Here is a 24,027-nt window from a genome sequence, read left to right on the forward strand (position 1 = left end):
CAAAACTGGCATACTGCTAAATAAACAACTCCTGAGGTATTACAAGTCCCTGTTCTAAAACTTACTTCAATATTGTAAGGTCCCAACAACACCGACGGGGTACTAATAATATACTTGCAATACTCACAGGCACCACATCTAATTGTCCCACTGTTATTGATTTTCTTAACCTGCCCGTGATTTTCCAATAAGCTTTTTAAATTCCTGTTGACTTTGTAAGTGAAAGAAGGATTGTTGCCAACAGTTGACCATAAATCTTGATTGCACTTTGAACATACTCCAATTATTCAAAATAATGTTTCTAACTTGGATAGATGTTTCACCCTCAGTTAACACCATAGATTTAGTGTAATCCAAACCTTTGTTGCTATCTTGTACAGGGGTAATCTCAGTGGTACCAAGTAATGGTTTAAATCTCAAACCGCATTCTTTAACCACTTGTTCCTTGATAGAGTTCACAAACTTCAATGGATAACCCCTAGCTCTAAACATATCAACCAACTTGTCTGTTTCAGAAATCACAGAATCTATGTCAGAGCACATTCTCACAATACAGACCATTTGACCCTTCACTATGTTCCTTTTAACATAGTAGGGATGACAACTAGAAAAAGCTAGATAGTCATTTGAAAATGTCGGTTTCCTGTAAATACAAGACTGGAAACAGCATTTAACAAAATCTTTGTACAAAAATACATCAAGATAGTTAATGTTAGAGGACCCAAAGGAACCTGTAAATTTAAAATACTTGCATCTGTCATTTAAAAACTCCATAAAAATATCATGAGAACCATCTATCTTCCATAAAATAAATAAGTTGTCTAAAAACCTAAGGTAAACCAACCACTTGTCTGTAAATGTGCTCCGAAAAATAAAATGATAAAATTACAAAAATTACAACAAAAATTAATGCTAAAGCAAATATTTATCTTCCAGTAATCATCTAAGTATATAACAGCAACATGAAAAATATGCCCCTATGCTGAGATTTCATAGTTCATAGTTCAGTACTAGGCTAACTGCCCTTGCGAGCCATTGTAAGCCTAGCCAATTATCCCTTGTGAGACTCAAACCCTGTACCCTGTGTTTGTAAGGCAAACACCTTAACCATTAGGCCACCCTCCCAACCACTGACTCTACATCTAAAATGTCAAGAACAATGGTTGTGCAACACATGTTTTATTCTTTCATACTTTATTAAATTATGTATTCACATGCAGCAGATTTAAAATCTCCCACATTGAGGAGAACATTAAAAAATACTACAAAAATTGAAAATCACAATTTGGTCTACTAATGCTAAGCATGAAATTGTGTCAGCATCAGTAACTAAAGATAGTTATAAATCCTTCTTTAGCTATGTTAGAAAATTAAGGAATAACACCCCACATTGTTATGAATTTGTTCGAGATTGTATCTCTCATTAGACAGCACAGTGATGTACTGAGATAAAGCCCTAACTATGGCTCAGGTGACCCAGATTCAATTTGTAGCATGGATGTCTGAGGATCTGACAAACAGAGCTGAGCATGCCTATCCCAGGGTAAAGGGTGTATATCTAGGTGACAAGGTCAATGGAAAAGTGTTGCCCTCAGATGGAACAGACAAACACAGGGAAGGGATAGGCCAAGGCTATGTAAAAAAAAAAAAAACTCCATAGAAGCAGTTGCTGGCATGACCCCACCCTCACCTTTGGATAATCATGTAAAAAATGTAGTCTAGAAATCTTTCTACTTAGCAAAACTAATCACCAGCAGAATATCATGAAGCTTCAAGAAGGTCATCATTCCTTTATGTTTAGCATTGACTAGGCCTCTTATTGAGTAAAGTGCTCCCTTCAGGATGTACCTCACTAGACTTTTCAAACAACTAGAACATTCACAGAGATCCCTAACCAATAAATTCACATTCCTAAAGACTCTGCACTACCAGGAGAGTCTGAAAACACTGTCTCTTTATTCAAAATCTTACAGACTCTTGAGCAGGGACCTTTGCCTAAACTACCACACCACTGGAGACCTAACTGTCCTTGACCTTTCATGTCTCCATCAATTAAATATTTCCATGGCACCACAAACAGGGACCTGCATATTCCTTGACAGATAAACAGAACATGGTGGAGAGACTGCTTTATTATAAAGCATCTCCACCTGTGGAACAGACTTCATCTGCAGGTTAAAGAGTTTGTATTCACTGATTGCTTTAAATGGGACCTTGATGACTGGATGGGCCCCTTCAAATGTATACCATGACAGAGTTGTCTGACCCTCCTTGAGAAAGAGGAGACAGCCAGAACATGAGTATTGGTAATATGTACAGTATATGGTCCTAAGCTTAGATTGTCTTGAAATATTTATGTATCTGTGAATCATATCTCATAACTGGTCCATGACTTTTTTGATCTGTTCCTTGTAACATCCCACATAAAAAGCATGGTAATGCAAGCTCTGTTATTCTAGTGCCTTTGCAAGTATATTTACGTCACAAGATTGGTTGCCAACTGGCTCACTGACAGAACCCACACTGTAAAAGTTGCAGACTCCAAATATGACCTCAAAGCAGTGACAAGTGGAGTACCACAGGGTTCCATCCTAGGACCTCTCCTGTTTGGTATCTACTTCTCTGAAGTACAGGCTAACACAGAAGACCTCTGGCTAACAAAGTTCGCAGATGACTGCAAACTAGGAGCCATAGTCAAGTCCCGAAATGATGTGGACATCCTACAGAAGGGCCTCACTGAGTCAGATGCCTGGTGTCAGAGCCATGGCCTCAAGCCCAATGACAAAAAGTGCAGTGTCATCCCCTTTGGTAAAAACTCTGTACCCATGAACTACCACATAGGCAGCAATCTACTTAACACCGAATGCGTGATGACCTTGGGACCCAGGTGGACAGTAGTCTCTCCTTTGATAGTCACATTGCCACAGTAGTCAGGAAGTCCTTCTACATGGCACACCTCATCATAAAAGGGTTCTCATCCAGGAAAAAAGAGGTCATTGTTCCCCTCTACTCATCACTCATTAGACCCATTATAGAGTACAACGCCACTTTTGGAATGTACCTCACAAGACATCTGCAGCAGCTGGAAAGGCCACAGAAGTACCTCACAAAGAGGATTACTGGCCTCAAACAAATGCCCTACACTGACCGCCTGAAACTCCAGTTTTACTCCGTAGCATATCGCCTACTCTGAGGTGATCTCTGCCTAACATATAAAGCTATGTCAAACCCAGAGCTGCTGGACATGATACACCTAAAATCTCAATCCCTCAAGCTACATGCTGTAGGGACCTAAACCTTGTCACCACAATAAACAGGACACACTGGAGGGATAGATTCCTGTCCCAGAGACTTCCTATGCTCTGGAACAGGCTACCCATCTGTCAAGCAAAGGTCTTCATTAGCACTCTTCAAGAAAAATCTTGATGAGTGGATGGGAAATAGGAAATACACCCTGGGGATCACTTCTGTGTCTCTGCTGGACAGTGGCACAGGAAAATAACTTTCTTTGGTGGCGTAGGCTATGGAAACTTGCTGGCTAGGCTTACGTAGGCCCTTGGGCCGATAGCCTAGTACCTACCTATGAACCTATGAAAAATCAGTTCCTTATGTTAGACATTTGGCTTTCATTGATTCTTTTGCTTTATTCCTTATTCTTCAGCAAAGCGATTTAAAAGCCATATTTGCTCAGAACAATGTTTTATACATTTTTGTCTCATAGCTCTTAACTGTTCCTGATTTAAGCCTCACAATTTTGTTCTGTTCTTCATAACAGTACTGGGCTGTAATTAAAGATGTACTTTTAAAATTCAGACGTCACAGCATTCTGACAATGCCTGCAAAGTATACTAATGCAGCTCTTGATATTCTTGTAACTTTCTATTTGTACAAGAGCAGTGCAAGTGTCTCCTTGGTGTTAGGAATTTGTCCAAAATGACTTTTTGTCTTTGTTCCTGCTTCTTCAGCTAAGAAATTGGTAATTGTGATTCATCAGCACAGTACTTTGCACATGTCCATAGCTGCCTTCTGCTCCATATTGTGCCCTGATTTTTGAACTGCTGCTCATAAAATTTGCATGTTTCTAGCAAATCATTGTGGTCTGTAGTTATTAAATATGAACAGACAATATTCAGATTTTGTAACCATTGGACAATTCATAATAATGCAAATCCTGTTAGTCTGCTATCTTTCTAAGTATATAGGAACACAGTGTGAATTAAGTGTAAGTGGCACAGCTTTGCACATTATTTATATTTATTTGTATGCAACATATGCATGCATTCTATACTTCTGTAAATATCTTTGCAGTTGGCTAACACTAAAAACTCAGTTTGCAGTAAGATGAAAACCTCATCTGAATGAACAAAAGTCATGATGATAAGCAAAGTCCATTGCGAAAAGCTATTTAACACCATTTCGCAGGGTGAGTTACCATACAAGTTCAGGAGACACTGTGCTTCTCATTCACAATTGTGAGTATGTGTGATTTTTTTATATCTTTATTGTTACTTTGCCCAACATGGAGAGAATGTGGAATTTTAATAGATAAAATAATGCCAAGAAAATTTGCACTGCTATCTGCTGTCTGACTACTGTAGTGTTGCAGATATATAAATTTAGTTAGCAATATTTGATACGAGTGCGTATTTGAATATTTTATGCAGATTTCTTGTTCTCTATGTTCCTATACTAGAAATGTATTATACCATCCGATGGGGCAAATCAGCACATTTACCAGGAGTGTCTGCTGCCCAAATGGAATGGTCATTTATTCATAAATTGTGTTTTCCTAATTAAGAATATATGATATAGTTATTTTTATGGTAGTAACTTGACCTAAGGGTTTAAAGGCTACACCATGGTATCTAAGAAAACCTTAATACTAACAAATGTCCCACTGCAACTTACTGTCTACCACCGTTTTACCAATATTTATACTAATTTAGCAATAAATATTAAAATGTATACATATTTGCAAATTATATGGAAATATCTTAGGCCATATTAACACAACAGAATGGTGAAGGAGCAATCCACATGACAACTGAGCACAAAGATTAGTAATTGCAGCTGACCTATTATGAATATCTGGTATAAGAAGTTTATGTGGTACTTCATGGTATCAAATTAAAGCTTACATGATGCTGGAAAACAAATTGCTGTTACCTGGGTTCTAGCTACCACCTATTTGCAAATATTTATAATTGTCTAATAATAAATATGATATGTATACAGCTTTGAATTTTAGTAAGTGTGTCATATGGCAGTGTTTACATAGAAACATAATTATATAGTGGGCTCCCTATTGCATTTCTGAGCATCTTAAATATGAACTTCACAAAGCAAATTCCCTGGGATACATTACCAATTGTGTAAGCACCACACAAAGTCTACATGATGTAAGAGTGTTAGTGTGATAAGCAGCAGTGCTAACTGAATATGCATGCTGCTTATCATGCCTACACTTGCAAGCACCCTTTAGTGGCCAACAATAGTGTTCATGGCCATAGAAGGATGCCTGTAAGCACAAGCACAGAAGGTAAACAAAATGGCTTTCATATAGACAATCCTCACATGCAATCACATGTTGTAGCCAAGACATATTAAGGGCAAGTACAAGAAAAGAATATAGAAGGAGGGGAAGTGAAATGGGGGAATTATACTCAAATAGTGTTATACTGTGTGACGACTGGAGAGAGACGGGCGAAGGCTGCCAGCCTAGGCAAATAGAATTTGTTATATGATTCTGGCATTTGTAAATAAATGTAAAATACAGGCATGTTTTCTTGAGTGTAAAAGAATATTGTGAAATGTGGAACTGCAAAATATGTGACATTTCACTCTACTGGCCCAGTGAAGCATGTTGTGACCCTTTCATGTTAGAATTCGGCTGCAGAGCGGCTGGATGAAGGTTTCATGTCCATTGCTTTAAGGCTAAAGTTTATGACCAGAAATTAGATGTAGAATGTGCTTTATTGCTCTGGTTTCTGCTAGAATGTATATGTGAAATGCCTTGTATTGTTCTAAGTTTCTGAGTAGGTGTTAGATTGCTAAATAATGTAGTTTGTGGTCTGAGAACTCAGACCAGGTGTTAAGATGATGCAATATGAATACTGGGAAAAACTAAGTGTAAAAAATGATGTAATTTGGGAGGGCCTTAGAGACATGTTTGTTAGTAAAGTTCTAAAATTGTTAAAAAGAAAAGCGAAATGAAACCGATAAGAGCCGGCAACTTACTCTTTATGATATTAGGGGTAGATTTAATTGTGAGTCTAAAGGAGTTGTATACGCTGCTGTATGTGATCAGTGTTCTGCCTTTTATATAGGCAAAACAGAAAGAAAGATTAAACAGCGTATTTATGAGCACAGTTATGCTATTAGTAAAAGGGACAAGAACAACGCCTTAGCGAAACATGCACTAGAACATCCGGATCACCATTTTAAATTTGTCATTTTACACTGTAGATTAAGCGATCCAAAGGGTGGCCCTTGGCAACTCTTGTTGGAGATTGACGAGTTAATGTGGCAGATTAGGACAGTGGCATATACGTTCCCTGGCCTTAACGAACAGTTGTCGATTAAATGTGTCCTTAAATGGTTAGCTTTGAGGTGATAATATTTTATAAGTTGTTGAAAAACATACATTTGCACATAAATTATGGACAATTTAACACTTTTTAACATGACCAAATATAGTGTTAGACCTAGTGGAGTTCCGTTTTATATTATATGTTTTACTCTATGTTTATTATGTCTTTTTATTTTATTTTTTCACTAGGTTATGTCTTTTTATTTTTTCACTAGGTTAGGTCAATGTATTTAGAGCTGTTGCTTCTGGTGCTAAAATTTTGGTTGAATTTGATCAAATTTATAGTATGGATTTTTAGGAGATGGGATAATATTTTATTTTTATGTTACTGTTTCTTTTATTGTCATAATGACTGCAATTTAATTTGAGTTCATTTTATTAATTAATTGAATAATTGCTTGTGAATATGTATATATACTTTGTTTATTGGTTTATTTTTTATCTGAAGAAGGTGAAGTATTTGCTCCACCGAAAGCGCTTATTAAACCAGTTTTTTGTAAGTTGCCGGCTCTTATCAGTTTCATTTCGCTTTTCTTTTTGTTAGTAAAGTTAATATACTATTTCTCACAAAAGACTGAAAGCATTTTGACTTTGGACATCTAACTCAGCACTCTTCCTTGTGCTCACATGTACGTTTTAGCACTGTGATTTATTGTAGGAATAGTTAAAGCTAGTAAAGATTAATTAAGTATTTTTCTTTGAAATCAGACCTGTCCTACTGTATTTCAAGTTTCTCTGTGATCTGTGAACTCTTAGATATCTCTGTGGTATAGAAGTTTTGTCTTGTGTTTTAATTATTTATTATTAAATATTTTTAAAACCTTCTACCTGTGGCTGGTTTGTGTAGAGATAAGCTCTACAGTACATTGCATATTTATAGAGGTTATTGTAATAGGCCACTCCAAAGTAAGCCTTGACTGTTGGTCATACTACCATTGGATTATAATATTGCACAGTAATAATTGGACACCCTTTTAAGGGCCTTTTAGTAGCTGATATTATTAGTTGGGTGGTGGCAGTAATTACTACTTTATAGTCTGGGTAAAGGGGCACAGCTGGGGAACCTGTGTCAGCCTTTCTCAGGAGCGTCTGTGAAGTTATATAAATACTTATCTCAAAGTGTGTGTGGTGTGTCAGCTACTTGGCAGGGAAGTACTGGTTGGACAGAGAGGGTACTGGAGGTTTTAACTTGCCCAGCTAGGCTGAGACCTGGACCCGATAGCTGTGCCAGTAGGGAGTCTTATTGGGGACCTGGTGAGCAAGGGAGCAACCAGCCCTGACTGTGATCTCTGTGTGCACTTAAGGGAAATTGTGCTTTACTGTGTGTATTAGTTATCCTTTTCTCTTCTGTGAGACAACCTCCTGGTGTTAGTGGTGAGGATTGAGGCTCCTTGATTGCTGGGCCAGGGCATGGTCATCACAAGTGTTTGGCAGTGGTGGGATCTACTTCACATACTAATTGGCTTGTAGTGGTGTGGGGTAGAATGAATTCCTGTAGCTTATGTACAGTGATCTCTAAAAGTGTTTTTTACTCTAAAAACAGCCATGCAGTGTATACTCAGAGTTCAGATCACAATTGTTTTATTTCTTTTGTTAGCTTAGTATTAGTCAGGGTGAGCAGGCAGCATGTCAGCAGAGTATGGAAAGCTGACAAGGTGCCAGCTGACGGAGATGTGCCAGGCTATGGGACTGGTGCATGGAAACCTGACTAAAACAGACCTGATTGCTGCCTTGGTTACAGCTGCATCAGAAAACAGCAGCCTGGAGGACAATCAGACTGACAGTGGAGAAACAATATCCTCGGATAATGGACAGCTCAATCTTTCTGCAGTGGACTTAAAAAATCCAGCTGGAGCTAAAGAGACTTCAGTTGGAGGCTAGGCGTATGGAACTAGAAGGAGCTGAGAAAATGAGGAGTCTACAAGCTGAGGAAAATGAATATCAGAGGAGGCATGAGAGGGAAATGCTGACTCTTCGTCAGAGTCATGGAGGTAATGGGGAAGGGAGTGACCAGACCCCAGAAGCACAAAAGGTCAGTAAATGTCTTCCACAGTTTAAAGAGGGGGATAATTCTGATAGCTTCATTCATATGTTTGCGCAGGTATGTTCACAGTATGATGTTGACAAAGGGCTCTGGGTACGGTTCCAGACCCCCTTACTCCATGGTAGAGCTTTAACTTCTTTAGCAAAAATGTATGACACTGGCTGTTTTGATTATACTGCTGTAAAAAGACAGTTGTTGGAATGTTTTAAGCTAACACCTGAAATGTATAGGAAAAAGTTTCATGAGCATAGAGGCAAGGCAAATGAAAACGTATGTGAATATGTTGCTAAACTGAGCACTTATTTTCATAGCTGTGTGAGTGGATGTCAGGTCACCACTTTTGAAGGGCTGGCAGACCTTTTGGTAAGGGAACTTGCCCTTAGACTTTGCCTGAGGACATGAGGATCTGGTTAGCTGATAGACAGGGTGCTACTTCAGAGGAGTTGGGGAAGAAGGGAGACCTATACCTAGCAAGCAGGACAGTACTGCACAGGAAAGGGACCCCCAGTACTGCTCATGGGACTAAAGGAAGCCATGGTGGGCAGCACAGACCGCCCCAACAGAATCCACCAGTAGCAGGGGAACCCACTAGTCCAGGTACATGTCCAGGAGCTAGGGTTAAATGTTTTGAATGCAAACAGTGGGGCCATGTGGCATACAGATGTCCATGGAGGCAAAGTGGGGAACCAAAGGTGAGGGAGCTAGTAAATGGGAAAGACAAAATACCAACAGTGTGTTGTCTTGAAGCAACAGGGGTATAGAACTACCATCCTGCAGATATCCTGAGAGGGAAGGATTTGGATGAGGCAGTACTATGTACTTATGCAGTTACACGCAGTGAGGCTAGGAGACAAGCATGTGGGTCTGGTAGTCTGGGCGAGACCCAGACAAACTGCATACTTGCAGCCAGGACTGCTGAGGTGGTTACTTCAGGGAGAGAGCTACAGTGTAGCAATGAGACTGAATGTGAGCCTCAGCTGTTTATGGGTACTGATGTTCCCTTGGACAGGATAACTGCAAAGGTAGAGGTGAGTAGTAGTACCCAGGCTGACAGTGAAGCAATGCTGTCGGAGGATGCCAGACTTCCAGTGGAAGGGGAGCTGGGAAGGATTACAAGGAGAGAGTTGAGACAGGCTCAGCTCTCAGACCCTACATTGCAAGGCCTGAGGCAGGTAGCTATCAAGGCACCTGATTCTCAAGGGAAGGGGGGATCTGTATACTGGAACAAAGGGTTACTGTACAGAGAGTGGACCCCCTGAGGGAGGGCTAGAAGGTGAGAGAGTACAGCAGTCTTTAGTGCCTAGAGCTTACCATCTGGTGCTTCTAGCCTTAGCCCATGATATGATATTCCCTTTGCAGGTCCTATGAGCATAAAACATATAAAGAGGCGTATTATGCAAATGTTCTATTGACCTGGAATTTCCAGAGATGTAACAGGGTACTGAAGGACCTGTGAGCAGTGCCAAAAGGTAGGCAAGGCAGGAGACAAGGTGAGAGCTCCTTTGATGACTTTGGCTGTTACTGAGGAGCCATTTTAAAGGGTAGCAATGGATATTGTGGGTCCCCTGAGTACCCCAAGTTCCACAGGGAAAAAGTATATCCTAGTGATTGTAGATTATGCTACACAATACCCTGAAGCAGTGGCTTTCTCCTCCATTGAGGCAGAGAAGGTGGCAATTGCTTTGCCAGAGATTTTCAGCAGGGTAGGTTTACCAAAGAAAATACTGTCTGACAGAGGTGCTAATTTTGTCAGACCTGCTGGCTTGTCTGTGGAAGTCCAGTGGGGTGAAGCACATGAAGACCACCCCTACCATCCCCAGACTAATGGTCTTGTTGAGAGGTTAAACTCTACAATCAAGTCCATGCTATGGACATTTGCAGATCAGTTTAAGAGGGAGTGGGACAAATATTTGCCCCATCTGTTTGCTTACAGAGAGGTTCCTCGGGAATCCACAGGTTTTTCACCCTTTGAGTTGCTGTATGGGCATAGGGTGAGGGGACAACTAGATTTAATTCAAGATGAGTGGAAAGGTGAGTGTGAGTCTCACAAGGAGTCTGTTGTAGCATATGTCCTGAACCTCAGGACAAGGCTCAGGGAACTCATGGGCCTGTCCCAGGAGAACCTGGCAGAAGCCCAACAACAGAAAAAGGTGTGGTATGACAGGAATGCTCAAGCTAGAGTGTATGCTGTATGTCAGCAGGTGATGTTTCTCATTCCTGTCAGACACTTCAAGTTGCAAGCAGCTTGGGAGGGACCCTACAAGGTGGTAAGGAAGGTAAGTGATGTTAACTACATGGTGGAAGTCCTAGGCAGATGGCAGGGGCACAAGTTGTACCATGTTAACATGAAGAAACCATACCACGATAGGGAGGCCCTTGTGCTGAGCATTTGCAGTGGATTGCAGGAGGAGTCTGAGAGAGATCTTGTGACTGATCTCCTCAGTGAGGCTCGGGCTGACACCTCGGTGGAAGGGGTAGCAATGTCCCAGCAACTATCTCCTAACCAGATTTGAGAAATCCGAGCAGTGTTGCAGGAGTCTGGGGACGTGTTAACTGGGAAACCAGGGAGCACCCACCTGGTGCTGCACCAGGTGGATACAGGACCCAAAGGCCTATTAGGCAGACCCCTTATAGGGTGCCTTAGTGAGGCAAACAGATGCTGAGGGAAGAGGTACAGGATATGTTGGAACTAGGAGTGATTCAAGAGTCCAACAGTCCCTGGACCTCACCAGTGGTATTGGTGCCAAAGAAGGATGGCAGCACCAGTTTCTGTGTGGATTACAGGAAATTAAATAGTCACACAGAGGCAGATGCTTACCACATGCCTAGGACAGATGAGGCCCTAGAGCAGCTGGGTGGGGCTAAGTATCTTACAACCATTGATCTTACCAAGGGTTACTGGCAGGTGCCCCTGACTCCCAGTGCTTGAGAGAAGTCAGCCTTTGTGACTCCTTTTGGCTTGTATGAGTTCACAAAGATGCCCTTTGTGATGAATGCCCCAGCGACTTTCCAGAGGCTGGTAGATCATGTCTTAGCAGGAGCAGGAGGGTTTGTCCTTGCTTACATGGGTGATATTGCTATTTACAGCCATTAATGGCAAGTGCACCTTCAGCATGTCAGGGAGGTGCTGGGCAGACTACAGAGGGCAGGGTTGACCATTAAGCCGAGCAAATGTCAGGTGGGTATGGCAGAGGTCTCCTATCTAGGACATAGACTGGGTAGTGGTAAGATAAGGCAAGAACCTGCCAAAGTGGAAGCTATTCAGGCATGGCCTGCACCTGTTGCCAAAAAGCAGGTGAGGGCATTCTTAAGGACAGCAGGGTACTACAGAAAGTTTGTTCCCAAATATAGTACCATAGCTGTTCCCCACACAGACCTGATAGGGAAGAACAGGCCTGATAAGGTAGTGTGGACCCCAGCATGTGAGCAGGCATTTCAGAACCTTAAAGAAGCTTTGTGAGGAACCCCTGTGTTAGCCAGTCCAGACTACAGCAAAGACTTTGTTGTGCAGGTGGAAGCTTCAAATTATGGGGTGGGGGCTGTACTTAGCCAGATTTGTTCAGAGGGAGAAGATCACCCAGTAGTTTATCTTAGTCATAGGCTCCAAACCAGGGAGGAATGCTATGCAGCGGTAGAAAATGTATTTATTTATTTATTTTATTTATTTAAATTTGTTGACCGGGAGTGTCCGACTGGACATGGGTCCATTTTCAGCGGAGGCCCGGGGAGAAAAGCTCCACAGTAAAATAAACAGACAGTAGTTACATTGGATTACATAGTGATTAACAATTTAACATAGAAATTACTTACAACATATTTACAGATGAAGAACATAGTACATCAGTAGACAACTAGAATCTTTATCTGTGAAGTACATAACAGGCATTAATAAATGTAACAATGAGAAGTTCCTGCTGTATAATAAGTACTAGGCTTATGAGCATCTGAGCTTGCTATCATCAAGGTAGTTAGTGGAGGTGAAAGGTAGTAGTTGGATGGGGTGGATGATATTAGAGTGGGAGTTGCAAGGGCATAGCCAGCATGTTTTAGGTGCGCTTTTAATAAAGTTTTGAAGTTGGTGCATGATGGTACGGAGGTAATTGTGGGTGGGAGTGAGTTCCATAATTTGGCTATGGTGCAAGAGAATAGTGCTTCACCAGCAGAGTTATTGGCTTTAGTGATCTGCAAGTGATCTTTGTTGCTGGATCTTAGTGGTCTGGTGGTGCGATAGGGTTGGAGTAGATTCTGGAGGGATGGGACATTTAGTGGATGGTTTACTAGTTTGTGGGTGAGTGAGAGGTGATACCACTAAAGGAGGTGAGGGAGTTCAAGCCAGCCCAGTTCAGCAAGTGAGAGACAGTGGTGACTACGGTAGGATGCCCCTGTGGCGTATTTTGCGATTTTGTTGTAGCAGGTCTCTAGCTTGTTTAGATCACATTGCCTTAGGTTGGTATATACTGGAGAGGCATAAAGTAGGGTGGAGATAAGGTGGGAATTTGCTATTGAAATCTTTGCTGCTTTGGTGAGAAATTGTTTATTTCTGTATAATGCTCCTAGTTTTTTGTGGACTTTTTTTATGGTCATGGATATGTGAATGTCAAATTTTAGTTTATTGTCTATTTCCACTCCTAGCAATTTGGTGTTTCAGTTGGGTATATAGTGGTGTTGTCTTTTGCTGTGATGTTAAAGTGAGAGTTGTTTTGAGTATGTTTGGTGGGTTGGAAGATGAGTAGTTTAGTTTTGTTTGGGTTGAGTATTAAATGGGCATTGGATAACCATGTTTCAACAGAGGAAAAGGCTTCCTGTGTGACTTTTTGCAGTTTGGGTAGGGACTGGGCTGAGCAGATGATGGTAGAGTCATCTGCGTATTGGATGAGTGTGCCATGTTTGGTGGCAGAGGCTAGATTATTGGTGTAAACAGAGAAAAGTAGGGGTCCAAGGATGGATCCTTGGGGAACCCCTATGGAGACAGGTAGATGGGGAGATATGTCATTCTGCCATACAACGGATTGTTGGCGGTCAGGCAGGTAACTCTGAAACCAGTTGGTGACTGATTGTGAGAAGGATAGGTTATTGAGGACAGAGATAAGTTGTTTGTGTGGGACCATGTCAAATGCTTTAGATAGGTCTAGGAAAGTAGCAGAGGAGAGATAGCCATTGTTTTTATGCTGAAGGATAGTGTTTGTAAAGGAGAGTAAGGCAGTGGTGGTGCTATGGTTTGGTCGGAAACCATGCTGAGTACTGGAAAGGAGGTTGTTAGTAAGGAGGTAGTGTGAGACCTGAGAGTGTATGCATCTCTCTAGTATTTTGGAGAGTGGAGAGAGAATTAGTTCTGCAGAGGGTCCACCTTTGTGGAGGGGAATTATATGTGAGACTTTCCACAATGTAGGAACGTAACTTTCTGACAGAGATCAGTTAATCAAGATGGATACTGGGTAGGCCAGAGCATCAGCTGCGATTTGTAGGTATTCACTTGGGAGGTTGTCTGCTGCTAATTTGGTGGGTTTAAGTTTAGTTAAGAGTTTTTTTTATGTTGGAGGTAGGTACAGGAGAAAAAGAGAAGGCAGTGGGGAGATTACTAGTTGAAGGTGTGGGTTGGAGGGGAGGGGGGTTGTGTTTAGCTAGTGATAGTATGGTTTGGGTGAAGTGTGTGTTGAATGAGGTAGCAATATTTTCTGAGGAGTGAGGGATGTTAGGGGGAGGGGTACTGACTTTACCTGGGTGGAGGATAGAGTTTATGGAGGATCAGAATTGTTTGGGGCTGTGTTGTGAGGAGTCTAGGGCAGACTGGTAGTATTGTAATTTGTACTGTTTTATTAGCTTTTTGGCTCTATTGCGTAGTTCTTGGAATTTCTGTCTAGCTGCGGGGGTTTTGGTTTTGCGCCAGTGCTCCCAGGCTTTATCCCTGTTTTTCATTTCTGACTTAGTGGTTTTCTGTAGCCATGGGGAGGGTTGTGCTTTGGTTCTGGAAAATCTTATGGGGGCATGGTAATTAAGGATGTTCAGGAAGGTAGTATTAAAAGATTCAACTGCGTCATCTAGACTGAGGTACTTTAGAGCATGCCAGTTACATTCTTTGAGGGATGAGATGAATGTGAGTGGGTTAAAGTTTATTTTTTATGTATTTGACGATAGATGACAGGTTTAGCTTGGTGCAGGTATTTTTTGAGTAGGAATGTTGGGGAGTGATCACTGAGGCTATCTAATAAGCAGCCTGTTATATATGACTGGGGGTTCTTACTGACTAGTCCAATCCAGGGTAGAGTGCTTGCTGGAGTTTTTATTTATCCTTGTTGGTGACTGGACTAGTTGGGTGAAGCCATGAAGGTGTACATGATGGGTTGGATTGTTGCCAGAACAGGATTGCCAGTCAATATTAAAATCACCTAAGATGATAGTTTCTTGGGGGAGATGGTGGGTAGACCAGCTGAGGAGGTTTTCTAGTGGAGGGATGTTTTGGCCAGGTGGGAAGTAGCATCCTATTATGTTGATGGTTTTGTTTCGGTTAATTTTGAGGTTGGTATATATTATTTCTTCATTGCCTATTTGTGGAGCTGATGATTTTAAGATCTGGATGTTTAGATGTTGTTTAAATATTATAGCTACACCACCTCCTTTTTTGTTTAGCCGGTCTACTCTTAGTATGCCGTAACCTGTAGGGAGTATTTGTTCACTGGTAATGTGAGGTTTTAGCCAGGTTTCTGTCAGGACGACTATATCTGGGGAGTATAAGTCTATGGTGGCATGGAGTTCATGGACATTGTTGGATATACTTCTAATATTTAGGCTTAGTAGAAGGAAGTCACTTGGCTTTCTATTGGCTGTGATATGGGAGAAGTTGTGATTTCTAGTCTGATTATGAGGATTGGGGTTGGAGATGGTAGGGCCAGGGTTGGGGTGGATGTCTCCACTTAGGGCTAGTTTTGATATGCATAAGATTATTAGTTTTCTCAGTTTTTGAATGTGTTTGTTTATAAGGGAAATTTTATGATTGTTCTCTGTGGGTAATAGGTATGGTGGGAGGGTTACTATGTTAAGTTGTAGGGATGCTTTACGTTTGAGTAATATAGTTGGTAGAATATGTGGGGGGTACACAGGGATGGTTCTTGAGCTGGTGGGAGGGGAGCTGAGTATGGGTGAGACATGGGTGGTGGTGTGAGTAGTAGTACAGTGGTAGTGGTTGAGTGGGGGAATGATGGAGCTTTGGTAGGATGTAAGATGTGCAAGGAGAGTGCATGCAGTGAGCAAAGGAAAGGTATGCTTGTACATGTCATTTGAGGAGGTGTGATAGTAGAGGGAATATGGAGGAGGTAGTGTTGGGTTAGCGCTGTGGTTGGCTATTGGAAAGATGGGAGGGGTTTGAGTGCAATAAAGGTGGGGCCACTGGGGGTGGGAGGGAATAGGGGGCAGGGCGGGGAGCGAAGCGGGTAAAGACCCTGTTAGGTTCCTGTATGAGGGGCTAGAAACAATCACAAAGCAAGACAAGTATGTGTTAAGAACAATCACAATTGACCAAGGACTGCTCTGAAACTGTAAGTCTTGTCTTAATTTCTCAGGTGGAAAACCAGGATAACCTTTTATCAGTAGGCTACTGTGGTATAGTTTAAATAAACAAACACACAGTATTGATCAGTTATTGATACTATTTGCTAACAGAAGGGAATAAGAGAAAGTGGAAGATGTGTGTGTGTGTGGTGGTGGTGGTGGTGGGGGGGGGGGCTGCTTACAGCCAAAGCACAGTGCTCTCCAGGGGAAATTGAAGATTGGCTCAAACAGTTAGACACATACTCAAAGTTAACTGTAGCTGTTTGCAGACAGTTCAGACCCGGACTGCACTTTTCTTATAGGAATGTTAAAGGTGGTACCGGAGTTGAATACTTAAGAGTGGTGTTAGGTCTAGAAAAGAAGAGTACAGAGAGGAGTAAGCACTTTTGAGATGGCAAATATATATTAGAAAGATTATAAAAAACACACTGAGCAAATAGCTACCACATGCAATGTCCTGAACCACTACTTAGTATATGCAGATACTGAGCCAATTGGAAGAACATTAGAAAACATAAACCAGACAGTTATGCAGCAACAGATAAAAATATAGCGAGCAGCAATCTGTCGTGGTTCTCTAATGTGATTCTATCCACCAGTAACAGCACAAACTTATAGAAATAATTTAGACACTAGTATGAGCTGTCTACACACAACGCTATTACATGAATAACATTAGTGAACAAGGTGCAGCTATGCAAATAGGCCATACATACTATTATACTAGTAACAACTTGGTGCATGCCATAGTAACATCAAAAATAATGCATAAAACATAGTAGATGTCTAACACAATTCAACATAAACATATACAGTTGTAAAATGTCTAATACAATTCAACATAAATAGGCATTTACAGTTGTAAAACACTTACTGGAGAGACACTGAGCCTTCATGGGGCCTGTAGCAGAGTGGATTGTAGTTTTACAAATGGTGCCTGCCACAGGTAATATTTATTAACTCTGGGATTGTCTTAAGGTAATAAACAGGGAAGGGGAGCCAATTGGAAGAACATTAGAAAACATTAGAAAAGGAATGTCTAGCCATAGTGTGGGCACTACAAAAACTTCAGCCTTATCTGTATGGAAGAAAATTCACTGTGATGACAGATCAGAACCCTCTATCATGGTTAAACAGAGCCAGTCAGCAAAATGCCAAGTTGCTAAGAAAGAGCCTGGGGTTGCAAGAATATGATATGTCAGTGCAGCACCACAGTTGGAGTAGCAATGCCAATGCAGATGGGCTCTGAAGACAGGGAATAGGGTGAGGTACACCCAGATAGACCTGACACTCCCAAGCGATGTTTCTCAAGGGGCACTTGAAAAACTTGCTTGAGTTCCCCGGGGGGGGGGGGGTGTGACTATTGGGGAGAGATGGGCGAAGGTTTCCAGCCTAGTCAAATAGAATTTGATATATAATTCTGGCATTTGTAAATAAATGTAAAATGCAGGCATGTTTTCTTGAGTGTAAAAGAATATTGTGAAATGTGGAACTGCAAAATATGTGACAACATTGCACTCTACTGGCCCAGTGAAGCATGTTGTGACCCTTTCATGTTAGAATTCAGCATGAAGTTTATGACCAAAATTTAGATATGGAATGTGCTTTATTGCTCTGGTTTCTGCTAGAATGTATATGTGAAATGCCTTGTATTGTTCTAAATTTCTGAGTAGGTGTTAGATTGCTAAATAATGCAGTTTGTGGCCTCGGAACTCAGACCAGGTGTTAAGATGATGCAATATAAATACTGGGAAAAACTAAGTGTCAAAAATGATGTAATTTGGCAGGGCCTTAGAGACATGTTTGTTAGTAATGTTTATATACTATTTCTCACAAGAGACTGAAAGCATTTTGACTTTGGACATCTAACTCAGCACTCTGACTTGTGCTCACATGTAGGTTTAGCACTGTGATTTCTTGTAGGAATAGTTAAAGGTAGTAAAGATTAATTAGGTATTTTTCTTTGAAATCAGACCTGTCCTACTGTATTATTTTCGGTTTCTGTGTAATCTGTGAACTCATAGATATCTCTGTAGTGTAGTAGTTTTGTATTGTGCTTTAATTATTTATTATTAAATATTTTTAAAACCTTCTACCTATGGCTGGTTTGTGTAGAGATACGATCTAGAGTGCATTGCATATTTATAGAGGTTATTATAATAGGCCACTCTAAAGTAAGCCTTGACTGTTAGTCATACTACCATTGGATTATAATATTGCACAGTAATAATTGGACACCCTTTTAAGGGCCTTTTAATAGCTGATATTATTAGTTGGGTGGTGGCAGTATTTACTGCCGTATAGACTGGGTAAAGGGGCACAGCTGGATAATCTGTCAGCCTTTCCCAGGAGCGTCTGTAAAGTTGTATAAATACTTACCTCAAAGTGTTTGGTGTGTCAGCTACCTGGCAGGGACACAAAGCACTGGTTGGACAGGGAGGGTACTGGAAGTTTTAGCTTGCCCAGCTAGGCTGAGACCTAGACTCTATAGCTGTGCCAGTGGGGAGTCTTATTGGGGACCTGGTGAGCAAGGGAGCAACCAGCCCCAGACTGACTGATCTCTGTGTGCACTTAAGGGAAATTGTACTGTGCTGTGTGTATTAGTTATCCTTTTCTCTTCTATGAGACAACCTCCCTGGTGTTAGTGGTGAGGATTGAGGCTCCTTGATTGCTTGGCCAGGGCACGGTCATCACATACTGCATAATTCATGTTGAAGGGAAATGTTTAATGTGTACTCACATACCACAGGCAAATGTGATGAAGTGTATAGTAAGCATTTCTGACATAAGTCCTACAATATTGATATAATGATAATTAATGTCAATGACGATACCACAGTTATGCACATTAATAAAATTGGACTTGCAAATGAAGGATTTCCTATAGATATAAAGCTGCAGTGTAACAGAGAGGATTCATAATGTGATGTATGTGTTAATTAAATGCTGAGTTGAGATAACAGCTGGCAAGGACAGAAGATACATTATTCGATGAATGCATAAATTACAGTTACTGCATATCAGATGTGCAGTGCATGTAGGGAATTTACATATGCAAATTAACACCGCTGGTGTATTTTCCACAACAGCATGCATACACAAAAACAAAAGGACCTTACAGCTGTAATGTTAGATACATCAGAAATGAACATTTTTTTTTGCAAATAAATGACAATGGCACATACAGGAAAGTGATTCATCACCTACAAGCATCTAATAAAAAACAAGTTATGTAGTTACATAGTTATGCAAATGTCTCAGTTGGGATTTATCAAGGTCAGGTCATGCTCCCTAAGACTGGAAGAATATTTTGAAAGGTCATCAAAGCAAATGATGAATGCAAAACAGTGCACCCTGACAAATGCTTTTGGCACAATTCTGCCACTCATGCATAGTAGAAAAGCTAAATAAACTTGGAATAATCCCCTATGTCTTTACACAGTGTTTACTTTCTCTACACTCATTGCAGATTGTGGCACTCAGGAATGCTAAGGATTTCACATCTCCTTTGTATACTTAACAGTACTTGCAGAGCTGGCTCTGCATTATATAAATATAATGGTATACCTAATGCCGTTGCATACATCTCAGCTGTCCAGATTTTTGCAGAATATCCAGATTTTTGCTTCATAATTTTGGTTTGTTCCTCATAAAATTTGTGAATTTCTAGCAAATTACTGACAAATGAAATAAATGTATAAAGACAAAACATTTGAGTTTCAGAGTTCATATCATTCAAAATATGCATGCTATTACAAATCCTATTAATTTGACAACTTTCAAAGTTCAGAAAAGCAATATTCAAAATCTGTCCCTTTTTTCAGCCTTTGTACCTGCATTATTTTAGGCTTTGTCCAGATTGCTTATACTAAACAGTTTGAGATGTATGTGCCCTTTTATCATACTAGGGAGATTGTTTTGATCCAGAGAGCTCAATACTGCTATTAAAAAAATGTTTGGAAAATTATCTATTTTCTACCCTAATGTATTGCCAAGGTATGCTGCTATTACTTACATAATGGTTTAACTTTAGCATTAAATGGTGAATTATACTGACTGGTTTTTAATCTTAAATGTTTTTATCTTTTATCCCTCTCTTTTGGCAAAGTCATGTCGGCATTACAAAAAGTATGCTATAGAATGTTACATGACCTATTTTTAGTTGGCATTTAATTTGTTATTGTCACTGCTCCATTATAGGAGTGTTATAAACTGGTGTTGATATTTAAGTTGAAAAATCTTTCAGAGTGGGTCGTTCTAACTTGCATGTAGTCATGGAGAACAATAGCTTTTAAATTGTCTGTGTGCATGTTGGATATATAATTGAGCTCACAGCCATCCTGTCTTTGTATTATATATGTAAGTATGTGTGTCTGTTTTCTGTTTCATCTCATAAAGGGATGTGGCACCCAAGAAGAAATCTTTGCATTGCAAGCCACCCTATATTGATGGCAACAATGAGATCATCATCCCGGCCACTAAGCTTTTCAGTTAGTGAGAGGTAGCAGGCAGCAAGTAAACAATGATAGTAATGCTTTCAGAAGGCACGGGAGGAACTAGTCCCAGATATGACACCAAGCAGTTGACATGATAAGCCCTACCTGCCAAAAAATATATATATATACCTTTCCTGTAACTAGTGTAATCCAGATTCAGATTTGCTGTATCCAGGACTGTATGTAAGCTTCTGAGCCCCCCCCCCCAAGTTTTCTGTGTTGGAGGGAAGCCTTCTAGCTTATCAGTGGGAGTGGTAAGCACTAGGTAACCTATCTACCACATAAGGAGTGGTTCTGGCCCAGAAATTGTAGTTATTAGCCGTTTGGGCAGTTTTTCCATCTCTCTCAACTTTCTGATTTAAAAGCCGGCGTTTGCACTTGTTTCCCCCCTTTCCTGTAACTAGTTTTGTCCAGATACAGATTCTTAGTTTTAGCACTTGAATTTGCTTATTTGTGATCAGCACTTGTTCAGAACTTGTAAACACTAAATATCCTACTAATTACTACAGCACTCAACCTTCCTCATTACCTAGAGGAAAACAGTTTTGGTACTTGCTTTCCTCACTTGCTTAGAGAAAAACAGCTCTTGTACTCACTTTCCTCACTTATCTAGAGGAAAATAGTTTTTTATTCAGGCATGTCCAAGGGTCAGCTTCCAATGTTCTCTCCTGTCTATCTGATGAATCTGGGCATCTTGAGGCAATGTAGAAATTGCCTCATGTACACAGACAACCCTCTCCTCCTACCACCCAACATTACAACCTGTGAGATATGCACTTATCTAGCCAAACTGGAGGTAAGGCTCTCTCCAATCAAGACTGAACTTGACAGTCAAGAGGAGAAGGTAAACATTTGCACCACACCACACTCATCACATAGTCTCACTAAATCTACACCACCAAAATCCACACATAGAAACACAAAAACATTCAGAGAGGCTCTCAATAATAATCTGCTCAAGCAACAGAGACCTCCAAAGCAGAAATGCAAGCAACCGCCACCCCCCAACACAACCCAAATGACACATAGCCCACAGACTCAGTGTGCCACTCAACCACAGCCAATAAGGCAAAACAACGTACCCAACACACTAGTCATAGGTGACTCTATAGTCAGGTACACTGATGTCCCACTCACCAGGCTAAACAAGGAGAAGGTTACTGTCAGCTGCCTGTCAGGTGCCAGGATCTGCCACATAACCCACACACTCAGGTCACTCCACAACAAGTACAATTATGACTCTGTCATTGTCCATGTTGGCGGTGAATGACCTGAGACGTACCTCCCTGGACTACATGAAAAGAGACATGGAAGAGGCCTCTGATCTTGTAGCCCAGGCAGGTATGACCCTAGCCCTGAGTAGAATTCTGCCATCATCCAGAATGATGCCGCAGTACAAGGACAATATGATTGACTTCAACAATCGGCTAAGCTTCTCATGCCATTCTAAAGGGATCCAGTATCTCTCTGCCCGGGATGATATGGTCGACAGACCACAATGCTTTGCCAGAGATGGCCTGCACCTGTCACCCCTGGGATTCTGAATACTGGCTAAGGTTCTTGCCGCCCCTATAGTGCCTTTTTTAGGCAAGGTTCAAATGACAAATTCACCACCATAACAGGAACAGGCAAGCAAAAACTGAGGGTGATGCTACTCAATGCTAGAAGTCAAAATCTCAAAATGCACTCACTCTAGGCACTCCTTAAAATGGAGAAAATCGATATCTGTGCAGTGACTGAGACCTGGTTCTGTGCAGTGACTGAGACCTGGTTCAATGCTCCAGAGAGCACCCCTGCACTACCAGGCTATAACTCATACCACACTTTTCCGCCATGTAACCTGGACCGGAACACCAAAGGCAGAGGTGTGACCATATTCATTAAGGATATCCACACCTCCAGGCTAGTTGGTCAGCATAATGTAGCCGAGGTTATCCAAGTGCAACTAACTCTGGGCAAAACTGCAATCCAAATTGTAGCTTGCTACAGATCACCCACCATGCCCCAGGATTCCCACTCCTCTTTTCTTGATGTACTGGAAAATATTAGGGTTCAACCAAACACCCTAATAATGGGCGATTTCAACTACCCCACCATTAACTGGGAAAACTACTCATATACCAGCTCCTTCGCTCAATGCTTTCTGGAATTCATAAACTCCAATGCCCAGGATCAACTTATCCACACCACCACCAGGGGCAACAATATCCTAGATCTAGTCATTACCAACATGAGTGACTGGTGTTCCACACCTGAAGTCAACGCCTCATTGGTCCAATCCGGCTATAAGCTAATTACCCTAGATATCCACATCCTGCCCCCACCTGCCATTAACGAAACCATGGTAAAAAAATTCTCCAAAGCCAACTTCATGCTTCTTAAGACAGAAGTGGTGAACTTCATGACACCCATGCAGATGGGCAATACAGTTACGACTACTGAATCCTACACAATTGCACTTTATAAGCACTTGCATGAGTGCATGGATCATGCTATCCCAAACAGAACCAAGACGCTATCCTCCAAAAAAAGGAAGCCAATCTGGTGGTCCCCTACCATACATAAACTGTACAAAAGAAGGAATAAACTGTTGCAAAAGAGTAAAATCCCATGAGTGGAGGAGCTCCCCGGACAGCCTCAGTAAGAAGCTGTGATCCCTGATAAAATCATCAAAAGCTAGTTACGAAAACAAAATTGCCACTAATTCTAAAGACAACCACAAAGCATTCTACAGCTATGTCAAGAATCTCAATGGCAACACTCAGATCTGCTCTGAGTTACAGCACAATGGCACTAAATATACAGACCCAACTGATATTGCCAACATCCTGGCGGATAGGTTCAGTGCTAACTTTACCCCCTCTCACCCCCTAATGAGCCCATCTCTATTCTGGAAGAATGCAAAGTTCCTGTAATCACAGCTGCACAGGTAAAAGCCACACTCTCCAAAGCCAAGAACACAGCATCCATGGAACCAGACAACATCCCAGGCTGCGTTCCACACGAACTACAGAATGAACTGGCACCCCACCTAAGTACCATGTTCAATCATAGCCTCACCTCAGGCTTTGTGCCTGCTGAATGGTGCACAGCAACGGTTATCCCACTCCACAAGGGGTGAGCCACCACGGACCCCGGGAACTACCGCCCCATTAACCTGATGAGCCTGGTCTGCAAGGCCATGGAACGTATCATCATGGAACTTATAAACAAAGACATTGGTAATTTCCAGATCTTGCTAAGGCTTTCGACACCATCCCCCACTCTGGAATTATAGATAAACTCACTAAACAAGGTATAAATCCCTATGTCACAAGATGGGTTGCTAACTGGCTCACTGACAAAACCCACAC

The sequence above is a fragment of the Protopterus annectens genome, chromosome 3.part1 (genome assembly GCF_019279795.1).
Source record: "Protopterus annectens isolate FY-2018-M chromosome 3.part1, PAN1.0, whole genome shotgun sequence".
Lineage (NCBI taxonomy): Eukaryota > Metazoa > Chordata > Ceratodontiformes > Protopteridae > Protopterus > Protopterus annectens.